This window comes from Strix uralensis, chromosome 16, assembly GCF_047716275.1.
Source record: "Strix uralensis isolate ZFMK-TIS-50842 chromosome 16, bStrUra1, whole genome shotgun sequence".
NCBI lineage: Eukaryota > Metazoa > Chordata > Aves > Strigiformes > Strigidae > Strix > Strix uralensis.
The window spans coordinates 3,010,437-3,024,363 of record NC_133987.1 but is presented as its reverse complement, the minus strand read 5'-3'; positions in this window follow the sequence as shown (position 1 = coordinate 3,024,363).

The window sequence follows — 13,927 nt, the reverse complement described above, 5'->3', positions numbered from 1 at the left end:
GGGGCTGCGGGAGCAGCAAGTGCCGAGCACCAGCCTCGCCGCTGCCTGGGAGGGAGCTGCCGGATGCAGAGGCGGCTGGGGCGAAACAGCTCAGGCAGCACAAATCGACTGTGACAGCCCCAGAAAGGCTGAGCCCGGGGGTGCGGAAAAATACAAGTTAGTTTCCTTTTCCTTACCATATGCTCCCCTTCAGCTGTGGGCGGCACGATAATTACTGCCATCCACCATGCTGGTCTGGCTTGTCACACAGGCTGCCGGCTGCTCCGCAGCGAGGGCTGAGCACAGCAGCAGGTCCGTGAGCAGAGCCTGCCCCTGCTCCACGCGTGCTGGAGAGAGGGATTTGGGTTCCTGGTCCTCAGGTTTGGTCCTTCCCGGCACCAGGGGCACCAGCCTGAAGGCAGTGGTGTTGGGGAGCAAGCTGCAGACCCCTCTTCCCCCAGCAGTGTCTCCTGGGGACCACATGTCACCTTGCTCTTTGGTGTGGTGCCACTTCTCCGCCAGTGATTCCCCAGCTGCCTTGTAGCTGGGTGTGAGCATCCCTGTCCCCCTTAGCAGGATGCTGCCAGGGAGGTCCCATGCTAGCTCCCATGCCTGGCTGCCAGGACACTCTCCAGGGCCAACTGCTGCTTGGGCAGATTAGGAGACAAGCTCTGCAGAGTACCCTAAAGATCAGGGAGGGGGTAGGCTTTGAGCAGGAGCTTGGACCAGACCATCTCCAGGATGCAGCACACCCTGAAGAACATGCAGTCACCCCAGTGTGCACAAGGCACAAGCCAGGGCACTGTTCTCCAAGGCAGGAGCAGGCTGGGGGCTGGTAGGAGGGTAGCTCTGTGCCTGGACAGCCCCAGGACCACAAGGTCCATACAAAATAGGATGGAGCTCTGCTCCATCCAATCCTACAGTCCCCTCCAAAACACAGCAGTGACTCTTCAGGCCTCCCAATGCCTCATCAGTGATGTCCCTATAACAAGCCCCCATGCTGGTGTCCTCCAGGACTGTGTAGACCAGGAAGCTTGAAGCATGACTGGTTCTCAATACCTTCAGTGATGTCATGCTGGGGCAGGGACAGGTTTGTTTTGGCCAACCCATGAGTTTCCCTCCCAGCACATGGGTCCAAGTGGATCCTCATTTCCCAGATTATGCCTGGCACAAACACAAGGTTCTTCGGTCCCTTCATTTAGGAAGGGAAGAATGAACCCAATGGCCACGTTGCCTCAGTGCCTCTTTGTACCAGAGGTGAACCACGATCCCAGTATAGATGGCTGCCGGTGGTGAGGAGGATGGTTTGTCACCAGAACAGCCCCTCTTTCTGCAGTCTTCACCAGCCAAGCCTCCTAGGTGCAAGGTAGGAGAAGGGCCTTGGTGCACACTCTGCATCTTGTGCTATTTGCTTCTCACCATGGCCCATGGGAGTGGGATGGGGACATAGTGCTACAAATTGGTGTAGTCCTTCCAGACTGTCACAGCAGCATGTGTCCAGCCATGGGCCGTGCTCCCCATTGGCACAGCAGCTCCCTCTGTGGCTCCTCTGGTGCAAACAAAGCCAACAGCTTCACAACAATCCTAAAACCCATTCGTCATGACTTTGGATAGCACATGTGCTCAAGCATCTGGCCCCTGCCTCAGTTTCCCCATCACATCAGATCTCTTTTTCCAGCCTCAGGAACATCCCGCAGGTGCAGGGAGGTGGGGTGCAGAGGGCACAACTACAGCTGAAACACTGAAAGATGCAACAGCTGAAAAAAATAATCCAGACTCTGACAACTTCCCCAGGATCCCGTCAGAGGCTGTGATGGAGAGAGGAAAGGATCTGACCCCTGGCTGAGCCGTCCTTCCCCAGCCCTGCCCCGAGGGCTTGGCTTTACAAGGCATACACATGGTAAAGCAGAGTTTAGGAGATCTGGGGTGCCGCAGGCTTGGCACCACCTCGAGGGGTTATTTGGAAGATGAACTTTCCTGAACACTGAGCAGGGATCTCGCTTTCCCTTCTGCATTTCAAAAGGAAAAACCCCAAACCCCATCTTTCCTCCTCTACCCCATCCCTGGGAGGTCTCCGTGCCCCGCGGTGCCCACACCACCCCTGGCTCTGCCCAGCCGGTTGAGTGAATCGCTGACTCTTTAACCGGTTCTGCGGCGAAGGACCTTAATCGAGTCACCGCGCCGGGGCTGGGATGCTGATGTGATGTGACAGCCGCCCCGCACACCTCCCCGAACGCGGCCGCTCGGGGCGACGGCCAGCGCAGCACCCCGGTGCCGGGCACGGGTGGCAGCGGGGCTTTCGGCAGCACAGAGGTGGGGGGCACCCACTCAGGGAGGGCTGGGGGACTCGGGACCAAGGGGGGCTGGGGAATCCTTCGCCATCACCCAAGTGACCCCTGACGTCACTGGAAGGTGGTTTAATATCCGTCAATCGCACGGAAAATCGCATGTTTGGCCCCAGAGCCCTCCTCCCCACGCCCCCCCCCAGCTGCTTGTCCTATTTTGAAGGGCTCATTTTCTCAGTGCTAATGAAAGCGACAGCCGTGCAGGGCTGGTATTTGGGGTTATCAGTGAGAATATTAATGGCTGGTGCTTGGTGTTAACTCTTTGAGAGGCCAGCCAGAGGCCAGAGCTGGGCTGCCTCCGCCACAGAGGCTGGCCACAGTGGAGCCTGGTCTCCCCAGTGCCGCGTCCAGGACTGGGGCTGGGATGGTGACCCCATTTCCAGGAGGTTTTATTTGCCAGTTTTCAGCCCCGGGGGAGGCTATTGACCCAGCTGCCTCCTGCTGAGGAGGCTGGGAAGGAGAGAGGTGGAGGCTGCAGGGGTGGTGGTGGATGCTGCTACCTGGTGCAGCAGTGAGGGAAGGGCTCAGGGCAGTGGTGGAGGATGGGTGCCTCCAAGGGACCTCCTCAGACTTGAGGGGTAGCCAGGTTCCAGAAGTGACCTGTCATAGCCAGGACGTGGGTAGGGAGAAGGGGTGAACTCACCTTGTAACCAGGAAGGCCCTGGCAGTCTGAGCATGTTCATGTTTGGCTGGAGATGTTCATGGTTGACTGGGACGCAGAGTTCCCCACAAGGGCTTTGCAAACAGCTGCATACAGCTGCTGAAGAACAAACACATCTCAGAGTGCACCCTGTAATCCTCATGGTTTGTACCTCCCTCCTTTGCTCCACCACTGGCATCTCATTTGCAATGCCAATGGAGCTCCCCATGTGAAATAGAGTCGACATAGCGCTGAGGGATCTGGCGTAGTTGGGAACTGTCAATGTTGGGTTGATGGTTGGACTGGATGATCCTCAAGGTCTTTTCCAACCTAGATGATTCTGTGATTCTGTGAAATCAGCCAGTCTCTGACACTCAGTGGGACCTTAAGGTGCTTTCCAGTTGGTGGTCCTGTTGGGCGTGGGCATGTTGCAGTGGTGAGGAGGTGCTTGTGGTGGACACCCCACAGTGCACAGCCTGCAGAGGATGTTCATGTGTGATGGGTCCTTAGAAAGAAAATATCTCCTTGGGCTGCATCTCAGCAACAGATGATTGTGATTGTGAAGAAACCAGCTGAGAGGTTGGCACATAAGCCTGTCATCACACAGGCTAATCCTGCCAGTGAAGCAGGGACAGGAGAGTTGTACCGTGTCCAGAGACACCAGGCAGCAGTTAGAGCAGTTCCTTTGGAGATTCAGGACTGGTGTAAACGGGCCAGAGAAAACACAGACTGATTTTATATCAACATCTATCCAAGCTTTGAGTACACCAGGACTCATTTGCAGGTTTCGCGGTTCTGCCATCAGTTGTGCTGGTGTAAAATCAGCCGTGAATGCCAGCGGAGCACGAGCGGTGACAGGTCACGCTGAAGGGAGGATCGTGTTTACCAGGGGAAGAAGCACTCACCATCAGTCTCCAGTTAGGACATGAGGTTTTAGGGCAGGGGCCCCCGCATGTTCAGGAGCTGACTGCTTGTCTCTAAAGCCCTCTCTAATTGGATGCCTCCTGAGCTGTCTTTGTCTCCTTGCAGCCAGCAGGACACACGTCCCTAAAATGACACCAGCTAATTAAGGCCGTGGAAGCCCAAGAACTCTTCCGTGCCTTGTTTGTTATCCGAGAGCCTGAGGCAACACTGAGGCCAGTAGGACCCTGACAGGCAGCTGGGGAAACCTGGTAATGACAGGGCCACCAAACCAGTCAGGGAGAAAGAGGCAGAAGAGTACAGAAATCAGCAACGACAATAACAACCAGCCACTCTAATGGTGCCAAGGCACCTACTGTGCCTTGGAGAGATGGGATCAATGAACCAGAGAGCTTCCTCCCTGCTCCTTACCTTTTTCTGGGCACCTTCAGGCTAAATGGGGTGGAGGGTGGGGGTGGCAGTGGGAGGGCACTGGGGATGGAGTCTGCTGCATGAAGGTCAATAGATGAGTCTCTTGTCAGGCTGTTTTCATGCTCGCTGGGAAAATATAGCAGCATCTCTCTGGCTTGGCTAAAGAACTGTCCCACTCACCAGCTGCCTGGGATGCTAATCTAGCAACCCCTTTCTATTTGCCTTCAGGAACTAGAAGCTAGAGCAGAAGGTACGTGTTTAATATGCACATATATGCAAAGCTGGACCTGGGAGAATAGCTCATAAGAGGACATCACCTTCCTCCCTTCCCTTGAGTATCTCCTGAATGTCCTTGAGCATCAGCACAGAGGCCATGCTGCTGGGAGTCCCCTGTCCATCGGGCAGGAAGAAGGCAACTAATGCCCAGGGACATTGAAGCACATGCACTAACATCAGAACTGCTCCTCACCAAGGTCTGGGACAATCACTCTCACCTCCCCCAGGCCCTCAGTGTCCCCACCCAGACTGGCTTTCACTAATACACTTCCTCTAACACCAGCCCCAGCACAGCAGCCAGCAGATTGGCCACCCCTACCAGCACCCACTGGAGAGCCAGCCACCTTGACTGCCCTTCCCAGCAGCACCTATCCACAGCCTTGTCCCCAAAACCATGGTCCTGGCCTGCTGCCACCTCTTCAGCCTCTAGAGGAGAGATAGGACACCTGAAAAGATGGAGCATACCCTGTTGCTGCGGGCTGAGTTTATACTGATTTCCCCAGTGAATACACCAGAGAGTTCATGAACCACATCCTGGAGACTTTAATTATTCCATCTCTGTGCGTCCAGTCTGTCATTCCATTTTCTCTGACAACACCGTATCAGAGAGAAGAAGAGATGTTTCTTGTGTCTCCTGCCACGACTGTACCATCTGAGCAAATACCAGTAGTGCAATAACACATCATGGTTAATGGCTGTCATGGTCTGCTTGTCCCTTTGGCCATGCTCTGCTGAGAGAGGAGCTGCTGGGGAGTTTGTAGCTTTGGTTTTGAACTGCTCTGAAACAAAGTCAAGGAGAGGTGTCTGGAGAGGTGAGGGCATTCAGGCTTTCTGAAAAGGTTTTCCCGGCAGTATCTCATGGTCAAGAGAAGGTGGTCCTGCAGGGACACATGATTCTATGTCAGCACTCCACCGATCGCTTGAGCTCCACATCTCAGGTCTTGTTTGTGCAGAGGGTGGATGTGATGTGGATGAGATGGTGGCCTGTTGCTAACGCTGGTGGGAACTGGCTGGAACGGTGAGCTCTTTGGGGGTCCAGATAGCCTCATGTCTGAAGATGGAAGGAGGTGCAGAGATCTGTGTGTAGCCAGCATTTTCCCCCATCTGTGACCAGTGTGAGGAGCATCTCTGCACTTGGGGCTGCTTTCAAGACTGTTTCCAGTGATGGTTGCCCATCCCAGTTTCACTGGTGTGAATTGTTATTGGTACCCATAGAAAGAACATTAAATTCGGTGCTGGCCAGAGCAAGGTACTAGAAATACCCAGATTGTACCCAAGTGGGGTGACCTTGAAATAAAGAAGATAGATAGATAAGCAAGGATAGGAGAGGGGCAAGCAGGACTTTCACCAGTACATATGGGCATTCTCCCATCATGTCGTCACTCTTCCAGCAGAGACCTCACTGCTGGCCCGTGCCGCCCCATTGTACTGTGCTTGGCAAAGGCACCACCAGCACCAAACCCAGGTTATCAGACCCCTTGGCATGCCCTTACCCAACCAACTGTTAGCTCACAAGCACTCTGGGGCTGGATCGGTCCCTCGGGGAGCATTGCACAGCACCGAGCGTAACGGGGGGCTGACCCCGGCCAGCTGATCACGCTGCTCACTCATTGGAAAAGGGACCGGTACCAACTGCTGAGTGTGATCCTGGCCTGGGGAGGGACATGGTGCCAGGCTGATCCAAGTGGCCAGAGCAGACCAACGGACACTAGGGGATTGGAATCTGCAGAGACCTGTTTTGCCATGAAATCCATCTATATGTTATCATAATAAAAGTGAATTTTGGCTGTTAATCATGACATTTTTTTCTTAGCGATAAGCAAGTGGGGGGGGAAACAGATGTGCTCAGGAGGAACGGATAAAGAAGGGTCAGTGTTGCAGCAAGGTGGTTGTCTCAGCTCTGCGTGTGAGTGCCGTGTCCCTGGAGATGTTCTGGGGAGCCTGTAGCTCTCCTAGGGACCATGTTACATTTTCCCTTTCTTCTTCCAGTTACTTATGATTCTCTGAGCATCCAAAGCCTGGAGTTTACATTATATGACAGAATAAAAATGTCCTATGGGCAAGGGTCTAGGAAATCACACAAATAGCAATTTACTAATTTCATGCTGCCCATGGAAATCCTAAAGGCCTGGGGGTCTGCAGATGGGATGTGGAGCTTTTCTCTTTTGGGGCAATTAGTTTCAATCCAGCCTTCCTAATGAGTGAAGGTTCTTGCTCTCCTGAAGGCACTTCAGTGGCCTGCAGGAAAAGGGCTTGGGTCTCTGTGTCACTCAGGTCTCTGGATCATCAAACCTATGTCTACAAGATGGGCTGTCACGGGCCAGCTCAACAGGGTTTCACCCTTTAAGCTGGTGAAAAGATTCATGATAAAGATGGAGTGAGGAGACAAAGATATGGAGAAGCCTCAACATCCAACCTTTCCATGGAAATTGTGGTCCCAAGTGAGATTGTACAGGCTGCTCGTGGGCTTGGCTGTAGGCTCTACAAACAATTTTTATCCAGGCTTGGACAGTCACAACCAGAACCCACAACCCATCCAGCAACCACAGCAACAGTGATTCACCCAGGTAAATGAGGATATTTCTCTTCTGACCTGGTGTCCCCAAGGTGCTGAGCTTCCCTGGTAGGAGGCTCAGAGAGCAAGTCCTCAGACTGCTCTCCCTGCATGGAGCAGGACCTTGTGCTTCCCTGGATTTCTAGGACTATTTTCTGAGGAAGGCAAGCAGCAGGAGCCAGCATGCCATTTAGTTTGTTCTTACAGAGGTGACATTCATGGGGCATTGTTTGGAGTCTAAATTTCCTCTGATGCCAGCAAGGGTTGAACATTTGCCTGAGTGAAGACACAATGAAGACTCCAGGATCCTCAGACAAGATTTGGAGGCTGCCTGGGGTGTTGTCTGACATGAGTGTGACCTGGGATCTTTGACCAGACCTGCCTGGGAACCATCCCCATGTGACACTGACAGCAGACCCCTGGGAGAGGCAATTGGAAGGGGTAAGCAGATGCTTTTATGTAGAAGAGATGGGGTGGGACAGATGGACTTTCTTTCCCTTGGCTCAGTGCCTCCCTGAGCAGCACCTCTTGCTCCTCACCACACAAGTCCCAGCAGCAAAGCCCATTTTCTGGGGGTTGTTTCAACTGGCATATGAACAAAAGGCAGTGCCCCAGGACAGGACTTTTGCCCAGGCGAGTGGGAGTGACAGTGTTCCTGCAGCAGAGCTACAGGATGCTGTAACTTCCCGTCACTTACTCCCAGCTCCTTGGTTGCACTTTCACTGTGTTGGCTCCTCCAGGTATTTTTCCTGTGGCTTTTGCCAGGGGAACCACCATGCTGCAGGGATGCTTGGGGTGGCCCAGCTCAGCTCCAGTTGCAGAAAACCAGCTTGCAGCTGCAGAAAAATGTTCCCATCTGTTGCTTTCTCCAGACATTGGCTACAGTGGCTATTGAAACAAACTCCTCCGCACTGTCATAACATTGTCGTGGAGCTGAGGGCAAGAGGGCAGGATCTCACCCACTGATGTGTGGGTTTTTATTCCTTTTCTTTGCTTGAATTTCTAGGAGGCTGAGCCATGCTTTTAGCTAATTTGCTGACCAGCATGTATGTTTTCTTACAGCTGGAAGCATCTTCTCTTCTGGAGCAACTTGCCCCATACAAAGCAGGTTGTTCGGATGAGAAAGAAAGAGCAATGGTGTGCTTGTGCCTCACTGCAATGGGACACTATGCAGATTTTGACCCAAAGACTTCCAAGGAGTCCAGCTTTCTAGGAGAGACCCAGGCTACGAGGTCCTGTGGTTGGCAACAGGATGGGAGCATCCAGTCAGGCAACACCCTCATGGGTGTGGGGCGCCCAGGCAGACCCTGCTGGCTTTGCCTCACCCTCCTCCTCCTCCCCCACAAGGCCACTCTTGTGAGCTTCATTCATCCAAATGTGAGAAGAGCCACCAGTGTGGCACGCTGCAGGAAACACAAACCCAGGGCATGTCCCCTGCCCTCAGGGACCCCGTACTGTCCCCACACATGGTAAGGAGCCACGACCGTCCCCCTCCAGCCCTGCCACTGCGGAACATGCTCCTGCCATCCCAGCTCCCCGTGCTGCTGCTTCGCCCGTGGCCGTCAGCGCCGGGACAGCTGATGGACCCTGACAGTGCTGCTCTTTTTCTCACGCCCCGCCGGCTGGCTGTGAGCGGGGGGACCCAGCCTGTGTGGGTAGGATGCCACCCCCCCTACACCCCCTGCGGGAGGTTGCGTTGCACCGAGCAGCTGTTCCACATCACATCGTGTCACGCTGCCCACGCCGATGGGCCGCGGCACTCGTACCACCGACATGGCACCGGGAACTGCAAAGCCCGGCGGGATGGGGACGTGCCCGGAGAGGACAGCCAGCACAGTGATGGATCCAGCTGTGAGACCTGAAGTGTGAAGGTGCTGCAGAAGGGGTGACAGGAGCAGGCAGGTCTCTGCATGGCATGGCAGCCTTCACCCAGCCTCTGTGTTGGCCCAACACACTGGTCCCAGCCTGCCTGCCAACCCTCCTCTGTGCCCTGCAAAACTCTGCCTCCCTCCTCTACCTCCAAAGCTGCATCTAAGCACACTGTACCTTTTCTTTGCTATTCTTGGCTCATCCAGCCTACGGCCAGTTCTGGCCTGCAGCATCTTGCTGCTGAAGACGGAGGGTGTCCAGTGCTCTTTGCGTCCAAGCTTACTTTTTTTGCACTCTGGCCCTCCCCTGCAGGGAGCAGGAAGCTTTGCAGACCTGGCAGTGGGTTCACCCTGACGCAGTAGACTCTGAAGATGGGTGGGACATGAGCCTGGTGTCAGGAGCTACTCCAGCTCCTGGAGAAAGGAGCTGTAAGACAGTTTCCCTTTCAATTCGGATCTTGAGTGGGAGTAATCCAGTGCGATGGGGGCAGCGCAGGTCCCACAGCCCGCCGGGGGCTGCACAGAGTGAGGACATGATGTGTACGCTGCTTTGCCAAGCACAGGCTCGCTCGCCTTGGCCTTCCTTGGGCAGCAAAGCTTCCCGTCCCTGGTGCTTGCAGTAGAACTGCAGTCTCACTGCACAGCTTATCCATTTTTAAAGACCACACCTCATAAATACTTTGTAAAGCACCTTCTAGCCAACGTGCTTTTTTTGATTGTTTTTTTTCCTTCCCTGGCTGCTTGGAAGGGATGCTCACTCTCCCATTCCTCTCTGGTCTGTGGCTCTTGCCATTATCTCGTACATGTTTGCTGCTTTGAAGTTACCAGGGCTCTGCCTTCAACACTCAAGGTGAGCAACATGCGGTGCAGCATGTTTTCCCCCATGGTGGGTCACAGTGAAGGATGACAGCTCTCCCCTTCTCTCCCTGCACCCTTCCCAGCACCCTGCAGACACTGTTGGTGCCTCCATCGGCCCCACTGAGCGCTGAGAGCAGCCCAGGTGAGCATGTGCGGGCTCCTCCAGACCCTCACCCAGACCTTCCTCACCCTTCCCCTCCCAAGGGGCCTCCTTCCCTGCTGTCCATCTTGGGCACCTTGCAGCACCAGGAGAGCGGGACCTGCCCTCTTCCCTTGCTGCTGCTCTCACATCTTCACATTTGCCTCCAACTCTGCTGTTTTTCAGTTGATTTCCGTGTTCAGTTTAAAGAGGAGGTGAGTGGTGGAGCAGGAGAAGATGACAACCCAGACACAACTTGCCAGAGCTAACTCTCTGCACAGGAGATGTTCCCAAGCCAGGGTTTGGCTTGTTCAATGTGCCGCATGTTATTCTTATTTTTCCCTCTTTTCTAAATCAATACATTGCATCATACCAGACCAGGCACTTCCAAAGCAGCTCACCACAGAGCTATTCTCATCATTGGCCAAACTCCAGCCTCTCCAAAAATGTGCCAGATGTGTTGAAGGAAGACACTTCTCTGCAGGTTGTGTCAACTAACATGGATTTTTCTCTAATTCCTCGTTGTATGGCTCCAGCAATCCTTGACTTTGCCAGGTGCTGATGTCCGATGAGCAACCTGGAAGCTCCTGCCAGTTCATGCCTGTTCCCTGCTCCCAGCTCTTGCTTATCCACTGGCCCCTCTTCCAGTTTAATTGTAGTCCCATTGTTTTACCTTGATGCCATGAAGGATTAAGGTTTACATAGTCACTCTGGCTGTTTCAGCCTTCAGCTTCCCAGTTGCTTGGTCCTGTTTCAACCAAATTGGACAAAATAGTCAACACCTTAAAAGTGGTAAGAGGTTTTGTGAAGCTTCTTGGCTTAACCCAAGAGAAAGACCCGAAGTGCTGCCCCATGTTTCCAAAGAAATGCTGCTGCATGAAGTCACCAGTATCTTCTAGAGCCACCACCAGGCCAACCAATGTGTGCATGGCCATCCAACTAGCACCAGTGTCCCAGGAGATGCTGCCTCAGGTCGCACAGGCAGAGGATATGACAGGGGATAGGGATGGTAAGGTCCCGCTGAGAGGTAGGGGAGGTGGATGAACAGGGCTGGGGGACCGAGTCTGGGGAGTGAAAGTGAGGTGGGAAGAGAGTGGGATGGGAATGCAGGAGAGCAGCTGCCTGGCTGCAGCTCCTCACGTCACAGCTTTTTCTGTCCTTTGTAACCACCTTTGTTGGGCTCTAAGCCTGGTTTCTTCTTCTTACCGGGGTAGTAAAACTGTCCCAGGCAGGTTGTAGGGGGTCTTGCTATTTTTCTGCTTCTGACTTTTTTTTTCTTTTTGTTCTTATTTTTCAGCCATGAGAGTCTCACTCTTGCCCAGAGCCTTGCCTCTCCAGGCTTGGGCACCCCCAGCCCAGGGAGGACTTTCCCAGGCACGAAAGGGACAGCTTCAGAGCCTTTTGTTGCTACTTCTCCCTGCGTTGGTGTTAATGGCTCTTGAAGGCAGCCTGACTCCATAAGGCAGCGCAGAGTAACCTGTGCATCGAGCGGACACCCTCGCCTCCGGGCAGGACCCGCCTGCGTGCAGGGTCAGCTTTGTCGCTGTCACTGCGAGGCATCGCACGGGTCCATCCCAGTGACCGAGGCTGTCCATGGCAGCAGGTAAGCTGGGGAGGATGGGGTCTGTGGTGGGTGCCCAGGGCTCGGAGCTTTGTTTCTGCCTTGCTGGTGGCCAGGGACCCATCTGCTGTGCTTTTGGTTGGGTTGTTGGGTTTTGGCTGGGGATCCTGTATTTGGCAAGTCCCCAGAAAACTGGGTGTGGGGCAGAAGACAGGAGCAAGGGACACACACGTGAGCCTGCAGCTGACAGGACATGTTGCAGAGTTTCCCAGCTAGGCTGGAGGGAAGCGGCTCTGGAAGGGGATGCAGAAGTGCAAACCCTTGTTTTGTTCCTCTTGTGGCTTTGGGACTGACAAGGAGAGCCCTGGAAGAAGGGGCTGGAAATAAGCACATGGAATAGGTCCCTGCTGTGTGACTCTAGGATCCAGCCAGGGATGTCCCCCAGTAAGGACATTTCTTTGCAAGAAAGGGAGGTGAGACCCCAGCTTGGTCCCTCATTAGGAAATCAAACTGTGTGAGATACACTCAGAGAGGGAAGGCAGGGTGAAGGAGAAAGTGCCCTGCCACGCACTCAGCTTTGAAAGGAGACTGGGTATTTACTGGGCTATTGAAAAGCACCTTCCCAAAGAGCAAGTGTGGCAAGATCCCTGTGAAGGTTGTGCTTCTGTGCAAGTGGTGGGAACATCCCAACAGGCAGACAGCAGGATCAGCTCCGTCTGCAGCAAGAGTCCTGCAGAATGGCGGCTCCATCTCTCCCAGCTGCCAAGAAAATGGCCAGGCCACCAAACACAGACCAAAGCTCAGACGTGGGAGAGTTTTGAGGAGAAAGGAAGAGCAAGCAGTTAAAAGACCTGCCAAGAGGAGCATTATTGATATGCAAGTCACATGCCCCCGTGAAACCCTGCCAACCAAAGACCTGTGGCAACCAGGACATCTGTGAAAACATTTAACAGAGATGAAACAGAAGATCAGATGGGTAAAAATGTTTCAGATCTCTCTGTCCAGCCTCATCTTTTGGAATATGTGGTACAAATGATGATGCAACCAGGTGAGCTGAACTGGGAAGATGCAGACGGGGTCTTGTGCAAAGCCTCTCACAGCTCCTGTACTCCTGGAGGGGTTTGAAGAGACCCAACCCCTGAACAGAAAAGCAAAACCAACAGTTCCTCTCTCTGAGTCGCTGAGCATGTCTGCACCCATGCTGTTAATGTGCTTTCTGGGCAAGTACATATTCTCCGGTGGTCCGGGCTGCCCAGATTTTATTATGAAATAACTCTGGTTATGTGTCTGATACAGATACAAGATAGAGCAGCTTCACACAAACAGAATGAAGATTTCAGCTTTCAAATTTTTATTAGTCAGATCATTAGCTATGCCACCTTTTCTTAATTTAGTGTCTCAGACATCTTTGATTAGAGCAGTTCTTACTTTATTGAATTAATGGCACGCTTTCCTCTTGAACGCTACTACACTGTCCTCATTCTTCCACTCTGTTCTTCAGGTTTCCATACCCAAATTAAGATGCCACTCGCTGCTGTTTTGGAAGTCCCTCAAAGATCTGCATATCTATTCTTTGAAACATCTTTGGGAGCCAACTGAAGAGTGAGGAGCATCCCACTGATCTGATGCAGCCTGACTCTCCTGTGTTTTGTCCCTAACGCGATCATTTGTACATGTTCAGAATGAATACAGGATGGGGAGGAAGCACTCCACCATCTGAATGTCAGCAAGGCAATCAGAGAAGCTGCAATTTTAATGATATGGAAGAAGTCACTCATTTAGAGCCTGATTCATGATGCTCTATTACCCATGACAGCTTAAGCTGGGACTATATTTGCTTCTGCTCTCACCTTCCCACGTTTCCTTGGATAATTTTTATTCCACAGTTTTCTTTAACTGATCTGCCCTGATTTCCAACTGTCCTTAGTTGACTAAGAAATACAGAATTAACCCTTCTATAAACTGTTTTGCTTTTTCAATGCTTTTGTCCCCTCTGTTCTTAAGTAGAGACTCACCTCTGCCAGAAAAATGTAGCTCTTGGTAGCTCAGTCCCTGAACTTACTGATTTATCTTCATGTGCAACTCTCCCTCTGACCACCCTGGGTGTTGGAAGCCAGCTGGAAATTACCTGAGTGTCTTTGCTGTGTTTTCCCTATGGAAACACCTTTCACTAGTTTTGTTGGTTGGCAGGTTCTTGTCTCCTAAGTGGTTATAGCTACATTTACTGCTTGGTTTGGTGTTAAGCAATGTTATAAATAAGCACTACTAGAGGGGTTATTGTTCAAATCCAGCAGGAGGAGTGTTACATTGCTTATTCTGGCATTTAAATTGGACTGTAACTAGCTGTAATCAGCTCAAATTGCACTGAGTTTTTA